The sequence below is a fragment of the Mytilus galloprovincialis genome, chromosome 9, assembly GCF_965363235.1.
Source record: "Mytilus galloprovincialis chromosome 9, xbMytGall1.hap1.1, whole genome shotgun sequence".
Taxonomy (NCBI): domain Eukaryota; kingdom Metazoa; phylum Mollusca; class Bivalvia; order Mytilida; family Mytilidae; genus Mytilus; species Mytilus galloprovincialis.
Genome location: NC_134846.1, coordinates 54475309 through 54489508, shown reverse-complemented (window position 1 = coordinate 54489508; position 14200 = coordinate 54475309).

The window sequence follows — 14200 nt, the reverse complement described above, 5'->3', positions numbered from 1 at the left end:
CCCGTTGGTATTGCCTTATAAACCTAGCACCACCACTGTATTAAGTATAGTACGTATATTAAGCGACAATCTAGACGGACCCGGTATGTTTTTGTTTGTAAATGCCATTGTTTATTTAAAACTTTACACAAACATGTCTTTTATGATTATTTTTTTTAAATTTTACACCCCTAACCACCACTTGTATTTTTTTTTAATCTAATGAGTACTAGATATGACAAGGAAAACAAGGACACGTACTACCACGCGGTTTTCTGTCTAATTAGTGTGTAGGCAATTGTACTTCTGATGAACAGTCCTTCCAACGTTCTCGTTTCGTAATACAACCCACTACAAGCCAACACCTTTCTTGTTACCGACTTCCTCGACTTCAAGATTAGTAGGTAGCTATCACTAAATATTCCATCCACACTTGTAGTCTATATAATTTGGTTCACCTCACTTGTTGGCAGGTCCCTCCATTTTGTTTTCTTTTGTATCAAAGGTATTCAGATCAATGAATTGATATTGATTATAAGATGCCATCGTAATCTCAATAAAAAATATTTCGATATTTTGGTGGTTTTTTTTTTTCGATTTAAAAAACATCACCCCGTACTCCTATTCAAATTCTAACTCTAAAACTCCTCACCCTTACACTCCTTACCCTAAAACGTAAAACAGCTTACCATAAAACGTTAAACACCTTACCCCTATTCAACGGTTTTAAATCAAACTACTTTAACTTTTACACCATGACACTACTTTACCTGTATAATGTTACGTCATTACTTTTACTTACTAATATGACATCACTTTCTTTTTCACTGGCACCTTCCTTCTTTCACGTTCAATGTTAGTTACCAAATTTGAAAGTGTGGCAGCACTCTCTATTCTACACCACTGGTATTGACCCAAGCTGTGCACTACATTTTTTTTATATAATCCTGAGCCATCTGGTCATTACAGTGGTTCCGAAATTCATATAACGTATTTTACTTACAAACCACATATTCGGTACTTCTTATCATATCCTTAAGGCAAAGATCGAAATTGAAATTTGTGTCGGGTCCTATCAGCAATATGGGATGCGTGGTTGCATGGGTGTTTTATTATAACAAAAAAAGCTTTATTATTTTTCTTGGATCATGGCAATTCTGACTGCTATTGTGCCTTAACAGACTTTTCATTATAATTAAGTACGAAAATACGCGAAATACAAACATAACGCTATGGTAACGTTGTAACCATAACGCTATAGTGAGTGCCACTATTCATTAGCTATCACGACGATTGAGCGTATATAGAAAACACAACGCATTTATTGAGATTCTTTTACATTTATGGTGGCGTGACTGACGGGGCCCTTATTTGGCCCAAAAATTACTGCAAATTTAAAAGTTATCATACATATTTTTAAATTACTGAAAACTTGACTAAGGTATAAGGTACTAAGAAAAACAAAACAAATTTGACATCAAACAAATTACAATGGTAACGAATCATGACCTAATTTGCATATTTTGTTAAATTTCGTGATTTTCCTTGTTTTTTCATCAAATTTTAAGTATATTTTAGATTGAAAAAGTATGTGCGCACCCAAGAAACAACTTTATATTTGGTGATATTATGCCAATAGTTATAATAAAGCTTCTGTTAAATTATTTTGTTGTTTCTCGGCTGCGCAGGATGTTTCCTCAAAGGAAATAATGTTAGAAAACTGCATAAATTCTATATTTTTCATCGTTTTTGTGAAAACAATACATATTATGACGTAATTGTGACGTCAGCAGATAAAAATCTTTCTGTTTTAATTTATATTTTTTGACCCTATGCATTTCTAAACATTATCTGCCAATTTGAAATGGTTATCAAACATTTTATTTTCTTGGGCCAAAACTAGGCCTTAATGCCCCTACTCCTTTGTTCAACAATGGAAGTTAAAGGCAATACGTGTTGGCAACAGAGCATCAGCGACAAAGCTTTGGATCAAACTCGAGGAGCTAAAGGAGAATCCTGAAAACGTCAAAATGGAGGAATTCAAGGCCATAGAGTATGCCGTAAACCAGAAAAAGAAGATTATTCCTGATTTAAACGGGATGACGAAAGAAGTCCTACAAGGATCACATTGAACAAGAAATTACAGAATCGGATGAGTATATGTTTAATTTAGACAGTAAACTAAGGCAAATACGAAAACTTAAGCAAACAATCAAATCCCCAAACAATACTTCTAATTTAAAAGAAAAGTCAACTATTAAAGCTAACGCTGAATGCTATATACCTACATCAAACGCTATTAATACAAACTCATCAGGCGTTTACACACTAAACACTAGAGAACGAATTCCATCAGAGGAAAATCCTACCGGAAATCAATCACGCAACTTTACTGGTCCGCCCCCGCCTAACCATAGCAGGATCTGCTCTTACGCACGCCAATTATGAGACAGCCGCTTACAGAAAGATTTTGAAACCCACACAAAACTTTTTATGCTTTCATGAAATCACTCAGGAGCTTACCCGCACCGACAAATGATGCATTTAGCTTGAGGTCTTACGGAGACAAACTTGAAATATATGTGCGTGGATTAGAGCTACTTTTTCAAACACCTGGGATGTGTGGTTCGCTTTTGGTACCTGTAGTTTTGCACTAGTTACCAATTGACATAAGAAAATCTATTGTAAGAGAACACGGGAGGTATAATTTGATATTGAAAAAAACTACGAAAATCTATAATAAAGTTAACGGTACCAATTTTCTTGCACCAGATGCGCATTTCGACAATACATGTCTCTTCAGTGATGCTCGTGGCCAAAATATTTGAAATCCAAAGCTTATATAAAAGATGAAGAGCTATAATCCAAAAGGTCCAAAAAGTTTAGCCAAATCCGTGAAAGGAATCAGAGCTTTGCATGAGGGAGATACATTCCTTAATTTATAATAATTTCTTATATTTTGTAACAGTAAATTTTAATAACACAATAAATCCGTACTTTCATGCCAGTACCGAAATACTGGCTACTGGGCTGGTGATACCCTCGGGGACTAATAGACCACCAGCAGAGGCATCGACCCAGTGGTAGTAATAAAGTTAACGGTACCAATTTTCTTGCACCAGATAACTAAAGAGATTGAAATACTTGCAGCTGGAGTCATGGATTCAGTCACTGCATTTTTTATGGGTAAGCAATCACATTCTACACACCAACTACATCAGTTGTAAATAACGACCAAGAAGTAGAATGTAACCTCATATTTGACGAGGGAGCACAGTATTCTTTTATAACTCAGAAAATAACTGAAAAGTAAGCATTCGTCCGTCTGTGTAAGGAGATTTTACAGTTACAAGTTACAGACCGACCTAGGAGAAAAAGTCCAAATCGATACACTCATTGTTCCAGAGATTGACGTTCCGATCAAAACAAAATTTCACAGACTACAAGGAACTTGCCACATTTGAGAGGACTTAACTTTAATCACAGAACGTTTGAAATTGACTTACTCATATGACCCGACTACTACTGGTAAATTATTGAGGACAGAGTTATAAGAGGAAAAGGATCCCCCACTGTACAGTCAAAGATTGGATATTTGTTATCTGGACCAATCAATAGAAACACCAACCATCCGTCAACACCTACAGCTCTGGTAAACGTCATTGAAAACCAGACAAAGCTATTGATAAAAAAGGAAAGTCCACGGCAAAGTTGCTATGAAAACATGACCCTCCAGATGATATACCTTCAGGTACGACCGTTGCCAAAAGAAGACCAGAAGACACATCGCAATGGCTCGAAAAAAGTAGATCGGACATGAACCAATTTAAGGAAAATTTCCAAGGAATTAACTTGCTACCTAGAACGAACCCTCAACTGGTAGAGTCAAGAAGCCAAATAGATACAGAAAAGGAACTTGCAACGCACAAAGAAAATTACCGCTTAGTGAAGCTACCGTATGTGGCAGAAGAATTATCTATGAATGGACTATGAGATAAACTTTAGTTGTGATCATTTAAGGTCAAGGAACTAGATTGTTTAATTGTTTAAATGGACATTAATTTAAAAGTTCTTCTATCTACATTGTGAACTCACATTTTCTTATAATTGTTCGTTACATATTTCAAATTTCTGGCCCCACCCCCTGAATGTAAAAAAAAACGAAAAGTACAAACATTATGCTATGGTAACGTTGTAACTGTAACGCTATAGTGAGTAACTTAATTTTTTATGCATTACCTATCACGACAGTCAAACGTAAATACAAAACACAACGCATTTATTGAGATTCGTCAACAATCATAATTTCGGAACTCCTAAGAATATCTTGACGGCAAAGTTCCGAACAAGACCTATCTCATTTTAAAGGTATTGACCCAAGCTATTCCCTACTTAAATATTTTTCTGGGATCCGGGCTCGTCTGGCCACCACAGAGGTTCAAAGTTGCTCATTTGCGTATTTTTCATATCAATCACACATTCGGTACTCTTCGGTATATCCCAACGGCAAAGTTCCGAACCGGACCTAGCTCATTTTAAAGGTATTGTCCCAAGCTATTCCCCACTTAAATATTTTTTTGGGATCCGGGCCCGTCTGGCCACCACAGAGGTTCACAGTTGCCCATTTGCGTATTTTTCATATCAATCACACATTCGGTACTCTTCGGTATATCCCTGCGGCAAAGTTCCGAACCGGACCTAGCTCATTTTAAAGGTATTGACCCAAGCTATTTCCCACTTAAATATATTTCTGGGATCCGGGCCCGTCTGGCCACCACAGAGGTTCAAAGTTGCTCATTTACGTATTTTCATATCAATCACACATTCGGTACTCTTCGGTATATACCTACGGCAAAGTTCCGAACCGGACCTAGCTCATTTTAAAGGTATCGTCCCAAGCTATTCCCCACTCAAATATTTTTCTGGGATCCGGGCCCGTCTGGCCACCACAGAGGTTCAAAGTTGCCCATTTGCGTATTTTTCATATCAATCACACATTCGGTACTCTTCGGTATATCCCTTCAGCAAAGTTCCGAACCGGACCTAGCTCATTTTAAGGGTATTGTCCCAAGCTATTCTCCACTTAAATATTTTTCTGGGATCCGGGCCCGTCTGGCCACCACAGAGGTTCAAAGTTGCCCATTTGCGTATTTTTCATATCAATCACACATTCGGTACTCTTCGGTATATCCCTACGGCAAAGTTCCGAACCGAACCTAGCTCATTTTTAAAGGTATTGACCCAAGCTATTCCCCACTTAAATATATTTCTGGGATCCGGCCCGTCTGGCCACCACAGAGGTTCAAAGTTGCTCATTTACGTATTTTCATATCAATCACACATTCGGTACTCTTTGGTATATACCTACGGCAAAGTTCTGGACCGGACCTAACTCATTTTAAAGGTATTGTCCCAAGCTATTCCCCACTTAAATATTTTTCTGGGATCCGGGCCCGTCTGGCCACCACAGAGGTTCAAAGTTGCCCATTTGCGTATTTTTCATATCAATCACACATTCGGTACTCTTCGGTATATCCCTTAGGCAAAGTTCCGAACCGGACCTAGCTCATTTTAAAAGTATTGTCCCAAGCTATTCCTCATTTAAATATTTTTTTGGGATCCGGGCCCGTCTGGCCACCACAGAGGTTCAAAGTTGCCCGTTTGCGTATTTTTCATATCAATCACACATTCGGTACTCTTCGGTATATCCCTACGGCAAAGTTCCGAACCGGATCTAGCTCATTTTAAAGGTATTGACCCAAGCTATTTCCCACTTAAATATATTTCTGGGATCCGGGCCCGTCTGGCCACCACAGAGGTTCAAAGTTGCCAATTTGCGTATTTTTCATATCAATCACACATTCGGTACTCTTCGGTATATCCCTGCGGCAAAGTTCCGAACCGGACCTAGCTCATTTTAAAGGTATTGACCCAAGCTATTTCCCACTTAAATATATTTCTGGGATCCGGGCCCGTCTGGCCACCACAGAGGTTCAAAGTTGCTCATTTACGTATTTTCATATCAATCACACATTCGGTACTCTTCGGTATATACCTACGGCAAAGTTCCGAACCGGACCTAGCTCATTTTAAAGGTATCGTCCCAAGCTATTCCCCACTCAAATATTTTTCTGGGATCCGGGCCCGTCTGGCCACCAATGAGGTTCAAAGTTGCCCATTTGCGTATTTTTCATATCAATCACACATTCGGTACTCTTCGGTATATCCCTTCAGCAAAGTTCCGAACCGGACCTAGCTCATTTCAAGGGTATTGTCCCAAGCTATTCCCAACTTAAATATTTTTCTGGGATCCGGGCCCGTCTGGCCACCACAGAGGTTCAAAGTTGCCCATTTGCGTATTTTTCATATCAATCACACATTCGGTACTCTTCGGTATATCCCTACGGCAAAGTTCCGAACCGAACCTAGCTCATTTTTAAAGGTATTGACCCAAGCTATTCCCCACTTAAATATATTTCTGGGATCCGGCCCGTCTGGCCACCACAGAGGTTCAAAGTTGCTCATTTACGTATTTTCATATCAATCACACATTCGGTACTCTTTGGTATATACCTACGGCAAAGTTCTGGACCGGACCTAACTCATTTTAAAGGTATTGTCCCAAGCTATTCCCCACTCAAATATTTTTCTGGGATCCGGGCCCGTCTGGCCACCACAGAGGTTCAAAGTTGCCCATTTGCGTATTTTTCATATCAATCACACATTCGGTACTCTTCGGTATATCCCTACGGCAAAGTTCCGAACAGGACCTAGCTCATTTTAAAGGTATTGACCCAAGCTATTCCCCACTTAAATATATTTCTGGGATCCGGGCCCGTCTGGCCACCACAGAGGTTCAAAGTTGCTCATTTACGTATTTTCATATCAATGACACATTCGGTACTCTTCGGTATATACCTACGGCAAAGTTCCGAACCGGACCTTGCTCATTTTAAAGGTATTGTCCCAAGCTATTCCCCACTTAAATATTTTTCTGGGATCCGGGCCCGTCTGGCCACCACAGTGGTTCAAAGTTGCCCATTTGCGTATTTTTCATATCAATCACACATTCGGTACTCTTCGGTATATCCCAACGGCAAAGTTCCGAACCGGACCTAGCTCCTTTTAAAGGTATTGACCCAAGCTATTCCCCACTTAAATATATTTCTGGGATTCGGTCCGTCTGGCCACCACAGAGGTTCAAAGTTGCCCATTTACGCATTTTCATATCAATCACACATTCGGTACTCTTCGGTATATACCTACGGCAAAGTTCCGAACTGGACCTAGCTCATTTTAAAGGTATTGTCCCAAGCTATTCCCCACTTAAATATTTTTCTGGGATCCGGGCCCGTCTGGCCACCACAGAGGTTCAAAGTTGCCCATTTGCGTATTTTTCATATCAATCACACATTCGGTATTCTTCGGTATATCGCTTCGGCAAAGTTCCGAACCGGACCTAGCTCATTTTAAAGGTTTTGTCCCAAGCTATTCCCCAATTAAATAATTTTTTGGGATCCGGGCCCGTCTGGCCACCACAGAGGTTCAAAGTTGCCCATTTGCGTATTTTTCATATCAATCACACATTCGGTACTCTTCGGTATATCCCTACGGCAAAGTTCCGAACCGGACCTAACTCATTTTAAAGGTATTGACCCAAGCTATTTCCCACTTAAATATATTTCTGGGATCCGGGCCCGTCTGGCCACCACAGAGGTTCAAATTTGCTCATTTACGTATTTTCATATCAATCACACATTCGGTACTCTTCGGTATATACCTACGGCAAAGTTTCGAACCGGATCTAGCTCATTTTAAAGGTATTGTCCCAAGCTGTTCCCCACTTAAATATTTTTCTGGGATCCGGGCCCGTCTGGCCACCACAGAGGTTCAAAGTTGCCCATTTGCGTATTTTTCATATCAATCACATATTCGGTACTCTTCGGTATATCCCTACGGCAAAGTTCCGAACCGGACCTAGCTCATTTTAAAGGTATTGTCCCAAGCTATTCCCCACTTAACTATTTTTCTGGAATCCGGGCCCGTCTGGCCACCACAGAGGTTCAAAGTTGCCCATTTACGTATTTTCATATCAATCACACATTCGGTACTCTTCGGTATATACCTACGGCAAAGTTCCGAACTGGACCTAGTTCATTTTAAAGGTATTGTACCAAGCTATTCCCCACTTAAATATTTTTCTGGGATCCGGGACCGTCTGGCCACCACAGAGGTTCAAAGTTGCCCATTTGCGTATTTTTCATATCAATCACACATTCGGTACTCTTCGGTATATCCCTACGGCAAAGTTCCGAACTGGACCTAGCTCATTTTAAAGGTATTGTCCCAAGCTATTCCCCACTTAAATGTTTTTCTGGGATCTGGGCCCGTCTGGCCACCACAGAGGTTCAAAGTTGCCCAATTGCGTATTTTTCATATCAATCACACATTCGGTACTCTTCGGTATATCCCTACGGCAAATTTCCGAACCGGACCTAGCTCATTTTAAAGGTATTGACCCAAGCTATTCCCCACTTAAATATATTTCTGGGATCCGGGCCCGTCTGGCCACCACAGAGGTTCAAAGTTGATCATTTACGTATTTTCATATCAATCACACATTCGGTACTCTTCGGTATATACCTACGGCTAAGTTCCGAACCGGACTTAGCTCATTTTAAAGGTATTGTCCCAAGCTATTCCCCACTTAAATATATTTCTGGGATCCGGGCCCGTCTGGCCACCACAGAGGTTCAAAGTTGCCCATTTGCGTATTTTTCATATCAATCACACATTCGGTACCCTTCGGTATATCCCTACGGCAAAGGTCCGAACCGGACCTAGCTCATTTTAAAGGTATTGACCCAAGCTATTCCCCACTTAAATATATTTCTGGGATCCGGGCCCGTCTGGCCACCACAGAGGTTCAAAGTTGCCCATTTACGAATTTTTCAATAACCATAACCCAAGATCCTTTAGTCACGTTTATATATGTACACCCAATTTTATATACTACAGAGTTTATAATATCGTTGCATTTTGGGATATTCAAACACCAGGGGTCTCACTGTCATCTGGGCAGTCTCCAGTAGGTTTTCACTAGATATTCATTCTTTTTTTGGCTTTCCATAGATATTTCTATTTATGTTTCTGAATTTTTTTAGAGTGGCCGGCTTTAGTTTTAGTTTTATATATTATATATTAAATTAAATCTTTGATGAATCTTTGACGTCGTTTTATTGATAAAAATTTAGATTACATAAAGACAAATATGCAATTTATATAAGGGTTTATATTCGAGGACAACGAGAATTTACGACAGCTTGAAGGGATCATAAAACTATTTGCGGCGTAATTTTCATTCCTATTAACTATGAAAATCATACTTTTTAATGATTTTCAACTAAATTTTAATATTCAACCGACTGCTAGCAACCGTCGGATATTGATTATCAAATATCTAATAACAAAACGGCAGCTCACTTCACATACATATTTAAAACGGACTGAAATGCTTTTAAATTCAGTACAACTTCACATACATATTTAAACTGTAATGAAATGCTTTTAAATTCCGTACAAGCCGCGAAATTGTTGAATTCCGCTGTTGAATTATATTTAACTAAGATTGAGCGATTTTTGGAACGTTTGAGTCTTATGCAATTTTTCGGTTTTTAGACATATCGTCAAAATTGGCTGCTTGAAAAAAGTGGCTGTTATCTTGATTGGTCGATAAAAGTGGCTGCCAGCTTGAGTCTGGTATGATATTATCCTATATATAGATCTGGACATATTGTTAGAGAAAATAGAATTTACTATATATAAAGTACATACCATTTTACGGAAGTCATTGATCTATTACCTTAGACTTTCATTCACAAAATATGCATATATAATCAATTCTTCTGATTTCCTTCAATTTGTTACAGAGTCGACTGAATTGAGATTTTATATGATGAAAAAAAAATTTGCTTCTACTTCAATGCATCGCATGTACAATAGAAATGAATCGCTCCAACAGTGAAAATGGAAGTCTAGTATCATTACCTCACTGTAAATATGATTCGCATAACGAAAATAGAATAGTGGAATTTTTATTCAATATCAACAAGCTGACTAAAAAAAAATGTCTTGATTTATACAACATTAATAATCGTGCTAAAAGCTACATTTTTCTGCAAATGAAACTTAACTGCTCTTGCACGCTCTGTTCGTGAACTATTCTTGTATACACATTCTACACACTGAAAACACCAAAACACCGCTTTTGTAGATTCTAGTGTTGAGAGCTCCATAGACATTATTCTATATAAATAAAAAGTTCATGTAATCATCAAAACACTGAACCTGACATTGATTAAAACAGCACACTCAGTTTGGCTGTACCTTGAGGATGTATTCTTCTGACGTTTTAGTCTCGTTGAAATCTCGTTCTGGAATTATTTCCAAAACATGTGATGCAAGTCGAAAATATCAATGCATTTTAGAAAAATATTATAATCAACCACAACTCTGTGAAAAAATTGTGTATTTACAATGAATAGTTTTTGAGTAATCCAGTTTTCAGATTTTACGACCAATCAAGTCAGTCTTTTTAGTCAAGCTTTTGAGAAAATGGATGTGAGATACAAAAAATTATTTAACAAGACTCATGTACATCCCACATCCTTTTTTCTTTTGAAATTTTTTAGATATGTATTTTTTAAATCATTTATTACCATAAACATCGAAATAATATGCATATTGTTCTTAAAACTGAGAAAACTCACAAATTAACAAAATTGACAAAATTGACAGCATGGTACATTTGACACAAAAAAGCATCAACAAATTATGTGGAACTGTGATTTATTTCACGATAATAGCCCAACAATAGCTAAAAATTGATGAAAAATGGGAAAATCATCAAAACTGTGTATTTTAAAGTGCACCACCATATGATTTTTTCTGCACCAATTATTCTTTTACAGTCATATAAACCCAAAAATTAAGCTGAGAAAAAAAAACTTAATTATAGAAAATTTTGGCTTCTCAGATCAGCACATCCTTAAGCTTGGGAAATATGTGAAAATGTGTATTAGATTTTCGTAATTTTCTTAACGGAGGAAGATATATTTGGAGCTGATGAAGTGTCTGTTTATCAAAATTCAAGTTAATAATTATTTCCAGCATCACTTCAAAAGTTTTTGTATTTCAGAATCAGAGACTAAACCTAATTGGTTTCAATGTCCATCCACCAATCTGTTCATCCCTGCTCAATGTATGTGCGACAATACTTCTAGTTGCCCATATAGACGGAGAGATATTTATCGGAAATATGCATGTAAGTAAAATACCAAAGGAGAGAATGTAGATTTTGAGATTTCGAATATCTCCTCTTTAGTGAAAGATTTACAATGATATACAATAAAGTTTTGAAGGCTCTATCTCTAAACCAACACTTTATTTGTCATGGATGAAAAGAGTATAACGAACTAAAAAGCTATGGTTTCTTGAAAGGGTTAGACACTCATGGGCTCATTCTTCTTGCGTCATAGATATTAAAAACACTTTTGAATGCATGTCTGGATAGCTTTGATTTAGTAATCTGTTTCGCGCTTTATCCGTTATTCTAGCATATTATAATCTGCATCCATCAGTGATCAGGGGTTCTTCTTCTGATTGATGAACCGTGAAAGTAAATTTTTCAGACCTTTGACAAAAATACTCTTAAAATTAAGAATGAAAATTGGGAATGTGTCAAAGACACAACAACCTGACCAAAGAGTAGATAACAGCCGAAGGCCACCAATGGTTCATCAGTACAGCGAAGTTATTTATTGTGGGAAAACATCAAGGTATCCAGTAGTAACATGACCTGGGGGACTATATGTGTATGAGTACGATGAACAAGAACAATCGGGAGGTTTGGAGGTTAAAGGTCTGTAAAATCATCTTCTAGTTATATCTGGTGAAAGTATATGAATTTGTAGGAGTAGTTGTGTCTAATTAGTAATCAGGTATTATCTCGGTACAATTTTTGTGTGTGAAAACTTTAACTTGCTTGTTTTTTCAATTCATCAAAACCCTTATTCATTATGTTAACATTCATTATTTAAAATAATGTGTTTTCCATCTTTGGAAGTAACTTCGGTGTCATTGCATAGCCTTTTGTTAACGATGGCTATAACCATTACAATGCAACTGATGGGGTACGTGTATGCTTTGTATTTTAAGGATTCAACGATTGCATTTAGAAATGCAACACTATTGGTTGAAAATGAAACAAGAAACAAAAACTCCAAAGTCAATTCTAAACGTGCATCAAAACTGACAAAATCAAACGTTATACATCAACGGATCTAGAGGAAATATATATCTTGCTTTTTACAAACATGTTCAATAAAATAATAAGTTAAATCTGATTTTTGTAGCTAAATCCCCTAACAAAACGTATACTGTCTTTGAATCTAATACATCTAAAGTTTGTACAGTACAGGTCCGAATATCAACCAAAGGAGTAGGTTCAGTAAGACCCCTTTTTGGCCCCAAAATATAGCAGTTTTACAAAGTTGTTAAAATGTAAACTTTAGTTATTTATTGGACAGTAGAATGCTTCTGATACATAAATATGGGCTGTTTTTGACCTACAATATCAGGTATTAGCACCACACAGTCATGCTAAAATACTGAATTCTACACAATTCTAGCATTTTAGCTAAATTTAAGACGGTTTTCGTGTAAAACGAAAGTGGCCGCATTCGTGTTCATCCTTGATATTGAAATGTAAGTTGTATTTTATGATAATACATAACATATATAAAGGTTGAGGATGAACACGGATGCGGCCAATATCATTTTGGCAAAAACATCTGAAAAGTGACATTTTTTGGCATATTTGAGCTTGAATCGGATCGGTTTTAATGTAATCGTGTCTTAATCAGTTTAAATCTTTCACATAAACTTATTGCTTTAAATGAAATAGACACTTTAGTGTTTAAAAAATGGTAAAAATCTTTTTTGTCAGATGAACCTGAAATTTGAGGCCAAAATCGGTCCTTACCGGACCTATTCCTTTTCTGATTTTTTTTAATACAAAGAGGAATCTGAAGACTGAGCAAAGTTTTCTTTCGCGAAATCTTTTATGATGATTTGTCACTAAATACAAACCGACACAACCTGCTCGAATATTTGCCATAAGTAAACCGTCTAACTGCTGATACAATCGTCGCATCTTAATTAAAAGTTTTTGATATTGATCAGTCACAGTTATATTTTGTTTACTTTAGTTAAAATAGAGAAACATAATAGCACTTATCTCTCATAGTTTTAGTTTAAACATATTTATTTAGAGTGGATTAGGAAACAAGTTTTGAAACTTATGTTAATCCCTTTCCACTTTGCGGGTGCGAGTGCTGCCTTGTATGGGCATTAGCCTACTCTTTTTCGAAATCTACAAGGGTGTCTTTAACGTGCAAGAAATATGGCTCTCTCTTAACACGGGTCAGCCATTTATCGTCTCCGTCCATTCCTCAAGACCATACTCGCAAATGGTGTAAAGAGAGAGCCGAAAATTGAATTCGTGAATTTTCATCCCAAACGGGAATCGAACCCGGAACCGTTGTGTTAGTAGTCCGATGCACTAACCACTATACCACGGCTCTATCATATGAAACTTTAAAAACTGTGGTAGTATGAGTGTAGAAGATTGCTCACCGGATAACATCGACTCTTTGTTGCTGTGTGACATATTTGTTTTTCGATCATTAATTTTTACGTGAGTTAGGCAGTTTGTTTTCTCCTTTGAATTGTTTAACATGCCAATTTCATAGATTTTATAGCTGATTATGCAATGTTGACTTTGCTGACTGTTTAAATATGTACGGTGATCCATAGTTGTTAATGACTGTGTTATTTGGTCGCTTGTGGAAAGTAGTCTCATTTTGCAATCATTGCACACCTTCTTATCTTTATAACCATTACTGTATACCATTTTGTATTAGTATAGTCTCAAATTTTAAACTGTGTGTTTATACAAACTGCGCACCACTACACTAGGCAATTGAAATTACCAAGTATGTTATGGAAAAGATTATCCTGTCCTACCTCATAACTTCTTTAACTATTTATTATTAATTAATCATTACGTCTTCAATTGACTTGATGATCAGCGATTTTTCCCCATTTTTTTTTCTTTTCTAACACATGCAATTTCGGTACTAGTGCTTGTTTCAGGCTCTGA